This window comes from Colobus angolensis, unplaced genomic scaffold (genome assembly GCF_000951035.1).
Source record: "Colobus angolensis palliatus isolate OR3802 unplaced genomic scaffold, Cang.pa_1.0 Scaffold249, whole genome shotgun sequence".
NCBI classification, from domain to species: Eukaryota; Metazoa; Chordata; class Mammalia; order Primates; family Cercopithecidae; genus Colobus; species Colobus angolensis.
This window is the reverse complement of record NW_012115699.1, coordinates 5,493,261-5,501,685: the sequence shown is the minus strand read 5'-3', so window position 1 is coordinate 5,501,685 and position 8,425 is coordinate 5,493,261. Positions and strand designations below refer to the sequence as shown.

General features: G+C 39.4%; 1 pseudogene across 1 annotated transcript; it reads right to left on the bottom strand.

Moving 5' to 3' along the window:
* Nucleotides 1-5,666: 5,666 nt before the first annotated feature.
* On the bottom strand, nucleotides 5,667-8,030 carry LOC105514634 (annotated as a pseudogene). Its single transcript, XR_001002213.1, has 5 exons — nucleotides 7,967-8,030; nucleotides 7,219-7,337; nucleotides 6,785-6,922; nucleotides 5,944-6,055; nucleotides 5,667-5,734 (listed from the first exon to the last, which is right to left on the bottom strand). The product of XR_001002213.1 is annotated as a lithostathine-1-alpha-like (transcript).
* Nucleotides 8,031-8,425: the final 395 nt, after the last annotated feature.

The window sequence follows — 8,425 nt, the reverse complement described above, 5'->3', positions numbered from 1 at the left end:
CAAGAACAGAAAACCAAACACCGCATGTTCTCACTCATAGGTGGGAACTGAACAATGAGATCACCTGGACTCGGGAAGGGGAACATCACACACCGGGGCCTATCATGGGGAGGGGGGAGAGGGGAGGGATTGCATTGGGAGTTATACCTGATGTAAATGACGAGTTGATGGGTGCTGACGAGTTGATAGGTGCAGCACACCAACATGGCACAAGTATACATATGTAACAAACCTGCACGTTATACACATGTACCCTAGAACTCAAAGTATAATAATAATAATAAAAGAAATTAAAAAACTCAAGATATAAATGAAAAATTTACAAAAGAGTTAGATATTATAGAAAGCAACCAAACAAAAATTCTGGAACAGAATAACTCATTGAATTAAAAATCAGATTACATGCAAAATTTTAATAATAGACTACTAGGTCAAGCAGAATTAAGAATTTCAGAACTTAAAGACAAGTCTTTTCAAATCAAGCCAAAATAAAGAAAAAGGAATATAAAAGAATGAGCAAAGCCTAGGTAATGTATGGGACACCACAGAGTGATCAAATATTCAAAATTTTGATGCCTCAGAAGTTGAAGAGAAAATGAAAGAGTTGGAAAAGCAATATAATGATATAATAGATTAAAACTTCCCAAGTCTAGCAAGATATTTAGACATCTAAATACAAGAAGCTCAGAGATCCCCAAATGGACACAGTTTACGGCACGTTATAGTCAAACTGTCAAAAGTCATAGACAAAGAATTCTGAAAACAGCCAGATAAAAACACTTAGTCAATTATAAAGTCATCCTTTCTATACTAACAGTGGATGTCTTAGAAGAAATCTTTAGAGTCAGAAGAGAACAGGATGGTATATTCCAAGTGCTGAAAGGAAAAACAAAACAAAACAAAAAAAAGCTGCCTGCCAAGGATCCTATACTTAGCAAAGTTACCCTACATAAATGAAGGAGAAAGAATGCCTTTCTCACACAGACCAAAGGTAAAGGGATTCACATCACTATACCAGTCCTACAAGAAATGCTTTAGGGAGTCCTGTACCCAAAAGTGAATGAACAACATCTACTATCATGAAAACATAACAATATCAAAACCACTGATAAGCAAACACACAAACAAGGAAGAGAAAAGACTCAAAAGTTATCACTACAGAAAGCCCCCAAACCACAATGATAAACAATGAAGAGGAAAAAAAGAAATGAAAGATGTACAAAACAATCAGAAATCAATTAATAAAATGAGAGGAATAAGTGTTCAAATATCAATAAAAACTTTGAATGTAAATAGATTATACTTTCCACTTAAAAACCTGACTGAATGGATTTTTAGAAAAATAACTCCACTGTATCCTACCTTTAATAAATTCATCTCACCTGTAAAAATGCTGAAAGTAAAGATATAGAAAATGATATTCCATGCAAATGGACACCGAAAGCAAGTAGGACTATCTATACTTATATCAGGTAAAACAGACTTTAAATCTAAAATACTGAAAAGGCACAAAGATGTTAATTATAAAATGATAAAGGGACCAATTCAGCAAGAGAATATAATAATTCTAAACATAAATGCACTCAACAGGAAAGTACCAAAATATATAAAGCAAATAATATTAGATTTAAAGGGACAGAGAGAGATTCCAATGGAATAAAAGTCAGGGACTTCCATACCCCTTTCTCATTCTCAGAATCAGATAGATCACTAGAAAGAAAATTTACAAAGAAACTTTGGATTTAAACTGCATGCTCAACCAAATGGACCTATCATACATACAAAACATTTGATCTAACAGAGAATAAACACTCTTCTCATAAACAAATGGAACATTCTTCACAATAGATCATATGTTAGGATATAAAACCAAGTTTTGATGATGGTTAAAAAATCAAAATCCTATCAAGTATTTTCTCAGCCACAATGAAATTCAACTAGAAGTCAATAACAAGAATTGAAAACTTTACTTTGGAAACTGTACAAACACATGGGAATTAAAGAGCATGCTCCTGAATGACCACAGAGTCGAGAAATAAATTAATAAGAAAATCAAAAAATATCTTGAAACAAGTGAAAACTAAAACACAACATACCAAAACCTATGGTATACAACAAAAGCAGTGCTAAAAGGGAAGTTTGTAGCAATAAATGCCTATATCAAACAAATAGAACAATTGTAAATAAACAATCTAATGATGCACCTTAAGGAACTAGAAAAATAAGAACAAATCAAACCCCAAATTAGCAGAAGAAAATATATAATAAAGATCAGAGCATAAATAAATAAAATGGTGACTACAAACATACAAGGAACCAGAAAAAAAAAAAAAGAAAAAACCAAAAAGTTGTTTTTTTAAAAGGATAAAAATAAATAAAATATTTTCTCTCTTTTATTCTTGATTATTCTAAAGTAACCAAGAATATGAGAGAAAATACAAATAAACAAAATCAGAATGAAAACGACATTAAAACTGATACCACACAAGTTAAGAAAGATCACCAGGGACTATTATGAACAAATATACACTAACAAACTGGAATATCTAAAGGAAGTAGACAAATTCCTATATACATACAACCTACCAAAATTGAATCAGGATGAATTGGAAAAGCTGAATAAACCAGTGATGAGTAATAAAATTGAATCAGTAATAAATAGTTTCCCAACAAAGAAAAGTTCAGGAGCATTCCAAAAAATCGAAGAGGAGAGAATTCTCTCTGACTTGTTCTATGAGGCCAGCAGTGACGATTCCTCCAAGGACTGAGAAGTGACTGTTACACACACCTGCAATGATCTCATTTTGGACAAAGGTGTCAAGTACATACACTGGGGAAAAGGCAGTCTCTTCAATAAATGGTGCTGGGAAAATAGGATATCCATATTCAGAAGAATGAAACTAGACCCCTGTCTCTGGCCATATACAAAAATTAAAAGGATTAAAGACTTAAATATAAGACCTCAAACTATGAAACTACTACAAAAACGAATGAAAAGCAAACAAACATTGAGGAAAATCTACAGGATATAGGTCTGGGCAAAAATTTCTTGAGTTATATCCACAAGCTCAGGCAACCAAAGAAAAATGGCAAAATGGGATCACATCAAGTTCAAAAGCTTTTGCACAGCAAAGGAAAAAATTTACTTCAGGGTGGCAAGATTCCCCAAGCCCTGGGCAGGTCCAGATGTGCTGTCCAGTAGCAGGGACAAGCATTAGAAACGTTAGAAGTTTACCTGATACTCTATTGTAATTTGGCTAAACTGGCACTCAAACCACAAAACAAGGTCTTTTCAATTCTTCTTTGCTCTTTCCAAAGGCAGAGGAGCCTCCCTGTGTAGCCACTGCCACCACAGGCCACGGGGAGTATTGCATTCTACCTAATGTTTCCTTAAGCCCCAGGGGCTCTTAAGTCAGTTGTGGTGAAATTTACCTGGCCTGGGACTTACCCTTCAGGGAAGTGGGCTACTTTCTGACCCAGAGTTAGGTTCAGACATGCTGTCCAAGAGTCAAATCCTGGAATCGAGGAACCTAACAGCTCACTCGGTGCTCTACCCTGCTGGGGCTGTGCTAGTACCTAAGATGCAAGACAAAGTCCACTTACTTTTCCTTGTGTTCTTCTCAAGCAAAAGGAATTTCACCTGATAGCCACCAAAGCCAGTAATGTGTTGAGTCTCCCGTGAAGTGAGCAATTCAGCACTAGAACTCGCCTGTGAGCTGCAGTCCTTGTGGCCTAGACTGCCTTTCAACTTTTTTAGCACACAGAGCACTTTAGCCTGCAGTGATGAGGTGTGCAGAAATTAAAGTTCCAACCACTGGGATTGGAAATTCCCCTCTGACTGGGGCTGCTTTAAATCCTCCATGTGTGGGAAGATTTCAGCAGAGTGTGAACCAAAAATAAAATTCTAAGCCCTCCAACCATCTGAATGGACTCCTCGTCTAGGTAAGGGCATTCCAGGGCTAACCTGAGGGACTGGTTCAGGACATGATAGTGGGCAGCGTTCAGACATGCCTCATTATACCCTATCTCTTTTGGAATTACTGATAGAATAGATTCTTTAAGTTTGATGTCAAACATTGTCAATCTGTTCTCTCTGAAGCCTGATGCCTGGAGGCTTCATTTGCATGCTAAAACTTTGTTTTCCACAACCTCTTTTCGCCATAACCCAGACATTACTTTCTACTGATTCCAGGTCTTTAGATAATAACTCTTTCAACCAATTTCCAGTCAGAAAAATTGTACATCTGCCTATGACTTGGAAGCACCATCCCCCTTACTTTACCCCCAGCTTCCAGTATTTGATTGATGTCTCGTGTCTCCCTAATATGTGTAAATTAAGCTGTACTCCAACCACCTTGGGCACATGTTCTCAGGATCTCCTGAGGGCTGTGTCACAGGCTGTTGGCCACTCGTATTTGGCTCAGAATAAATCTCTTCAAATATTCTAAAGAGTTTGACTCTTTTCATCCTCATGATTTTGGTCTGGTTTTCCTTTAGGCTCTCATAGGACAGTGCTGAGTTCAATGCCTCACAATTGCTATACTTTCCCTCTCTCAGTGCTCAGCGATGCTCTCTGCACCACACTAGTGTTGCTGTGGATGGGTGAGGGCTGGCATCAGCCATTCAAGACTGTTTTTTCCATCTTTTCAGTGCCTCTTTCAGTAATTCAGCCCTCCCAGAGGATGTGTCAGCTCTCTCAGAGGATGTGTCACCATTACCATTCAGTAATTCAGAGTTAAATCCAGGTACTAAGAGGGCTCATCTAACTTTTGGTTTATTTGAAGGTGTTTTTTTCTGAATAGTTGTTAAATTGATGTCCCTGCAGCAGGGGGACAATTGGCAGAGTCTTCTATTCTGCCATCTTGCTCTGCCTCTCAGAAAAATTCCTACAAAATTAATCTGTGGAAGTCCTAAAACTCAGTATTTCAGAATTTAATGTATTTGGAGATAGGATCTTTAATGAGGGAATTAATATGCCTGTAGATTTTTATTTATCTAATTTATCATTTACTTATTTATTTATTGAAGTAGCACCATTTAACAAACCCTCCTGGTCTTCCAACCTCTAGTTATTCTACCACCAATGAAGTCCTCTCTCTATATCTGACAATTCTTCTTGAATTATCACTTCAGTCATGAAATCAACCTGCATATTTGAGAATAGATGTGGACTCCTTAGACCCTAATTATGTAAATCCTTTCATGGTACCAAATATTCCAGCCATCTCTAGATTTACAATGCAGTTATTTCTTTAACACAAACTAGGTCCATGGTAACATGTAGGATATGGCTGAAATCTTTATCTTCTTAACTTGTCATAAGAAAGGCCATCACATGTTTGTAAGTGCAACAGGCATGATATGTAAATGAGGCTTTAAAAAATATCCAGGAAAAAGCAAGCTCTGAAATGTTGCAATCATTCCAACCCCAACCATTCAGACAGACTGTGGAATGAACAAATGCAGAAGACAGCACAGTGGGGAAAACATGTTTATTTTTATTATTTCAGGCTCTGGAGACTGGGGGTGGGTAAGGTACTAAAGGTCACCGATGCAAATTCAGTAGAAAAGAGAGGGTTTGAACTGAGGTGGAGATGTGTTCCAGTTTAATTTTTGACTCTGTAGTAATTGCAGGATCACTTCTATACGTCCATTTTCCAGTGCCTCTAGTTTTTGAACTTGCAGACAAAGGAAAACTTTTCTTCACAAGACACATCCTTCCATCCCTTGAATCCTAAGACACAATGAGAAGAGGCAGAATAAGGGGTTTGAAAGGAGTGTGGCCCCTCTCTGGATCTAGGACTCGGGACAAGAAACAAGATAAAACACTTCACTACTTCCTGGATGAGGATCTCACCTCATCTCTACCCCAGTTCCTACGTTCATCCCCAGAACTCAGCAGGAGGGAATGGTAAACAAATGGATGGATTCTCTGCCTTTTACCTGAGCTTGAAGTCAGGCTCACACAGTAGCCAGGATTGATACTGCTTGGGGATCCAATGACCCAGGATTTGTAGGAGACCAGGGACCCACTGCTCCAGTGCCAACGGCGATTCTAGATGGAGAAAGGCCAGAAGAGGGAAAGAGGTGACTTGGAAAGAGAAATACCTGGCCTGTGTGTACACTCAGTAACAGGCCAAACATAAGGTAAGAATAAACCTTATTGTTCCCATGAATAGAATAGAACATTTTTTCCTCTGCTTTTGCTTTAAGCTTCTCCTTTCCTAGAATGTCCAGTTCTCTCCCACTCTCACACAAAATGACAAATGTTCTGAAGTTGGTACAAAATAAATAAATAAATAAAAGCTCATTATAGAATGTGGTTTCTTATTTTTCTCTCCTGAGACCCATGACCCTCATATGCACCATGCCACTGGTTGCCCATTAGTTGTTGGTATATTGTTTAGTATAACACCAGGCTCCCAAATGCCATAAGTAGGTTGTCCTCCACTAGTATCTTTTTGTATATAGTCTACAAAAGGATATTGTTCAAGAAAGACAATAATAAAATGGGTAAGAGGTGGTATATAAAGATACTTTCCTAGAAGTAGGTAGAGTTTATGCATTAATGAGTGCCCAGGACACTTAGAATATCCAGTTTCCACTCATCTCTCCTACTACCTACACTGAATCTCACTACCTCATACATCATAGGATCTCTAAAGAAGTCCCTTTTATTAAAAATAAGAAAGGATAAAAGCTGGTTCTAGAGTTCCCAAAGTTTAGACTTCCCTCTTTCTTCTCAAAATTGATAATCAAGAGATAAAAGAGGCTGCAGACTGACCTTTTTGGGGTCATAGAGGCCAATCCAGACATTGCAGTCATCAGTGCTAGTTTCCTTAATCAGTGAGGCCACGAAGGCACCCTCTGCCTGGGTGAGCACAGACACCAGGTTGCCTGAATTCATATTCTGGCAGTAGAGCTGTTGGAGAAGCAAATGGAGCACTCAGTGGAGGAGGAAAGTGTGGGGGATATACTGAGCCTTGCCAGAGGATCTGTCAGTAAAAGGACAGCACAGAAATGTCCCTGATGATACTGTCACTGACTACCGGCATCTCTGTGCTGAATGACTGGATAAAGTAGATTGGAAAGTTTTGGGCTGATGATCGGATAGGGAGGGGACTAGTCTCATCTCATATCAGCCACTGAACACACCGGAGAGTGGCAGCTTCCCCTGCCTTCATGAGCCTCCCTTCCCACACTGCTCTCCTCACTCACATCTGCATCAACCCAGGTCTCAAGGTCTTCATTAAAGTAGTAGCAGTAGGAGCCATAGGCATTGGTGCCTTCTGAGCAGCTGATCCGGGCCTTGGGCGAGTCTGTCTGGACCTCTTGGCCTGGAAAAGAGAGACAATTAAGAAAGACCCTCAGAGCAGGGCAAAGGCTGGATGGTGAGGTAGGAGCTTCTGATGATTCTTTATAGGAAAAGAAGGATGCTATAGGTCATGAAGTAATTGGTCACTACTACCCTCCTGCATCTTACCTATAGTCTCTCAAGATGTCTTTGCTCAAGACAAGAGCACATAATGAAGAGGCTCATGAAATGTGTCCCCATTGTCCCTTTTATGTATGGGGCTCAGGCTTTTCTGCCTCAAAGTACTCAGGCTTCTGCCTGTCTCAAGCTTGTCTGGTTTCTCTACACACAAAGCTCCCCTCAGTTCACCATTCCACTAATGACTGTCTACATACAGACATCCCCAAAACCCCCATCATGAGTAGTGTTAATATGATAAACCAATGCCACCTGCAGTGCTCACTGATAAAGGGTCATTCTAAGTTCCATCTCTAACTCCCTAATGAGGTGAGGATGTTTTTGAATGGGATGAAATCAGCAATAAAGGTCACTGAAGAACAGAAAACAACCCTTGATGTTGACTCTGCTTTTCCTCATGTGAACCCATATGCATGAGGATGGAGTGAAGGCTTCATGGCTGGGGTTGTGGGAGGTCTGGGGGAAAAATCTCACCTTGGCTCAGAGACAGAAACATCAGGCAGGAGATCAGAATGAAGCATTAGTTGGTCTGAGCCATGCTGAGCAGCAGTGAGTCTTGCTTAAGGAGTAAATCAGCGATCTCTATAGAAGAACACAGGGAAGAGGGTTTGAGCAGTGAAGAGCAGAGCATGATTACCTTCCTTATAACTTCCTCTCTCTGGTTTCCTGATGGCAGCAAGGCCATCTGAGATACTCACACCCTCAACAGTTCTCTATACAGCCTGGAGATTATACAGATCCTGTAACCCAGAAACACATTTGTCTTGTGCTTAGGCTTCATTACTGTGGAGACCTTTTGGTTAGAAAATTATCCTGAATCTTCCCCAAGATGAAAGAGGAAGAACCCATGTTAGAGTTTCCCTCCTCCTGTAATGTCCACTTACCCGTTTGCTGGATCTGAAGTGGCTTGTTGGGCCAGGCACTGGTTGGAGG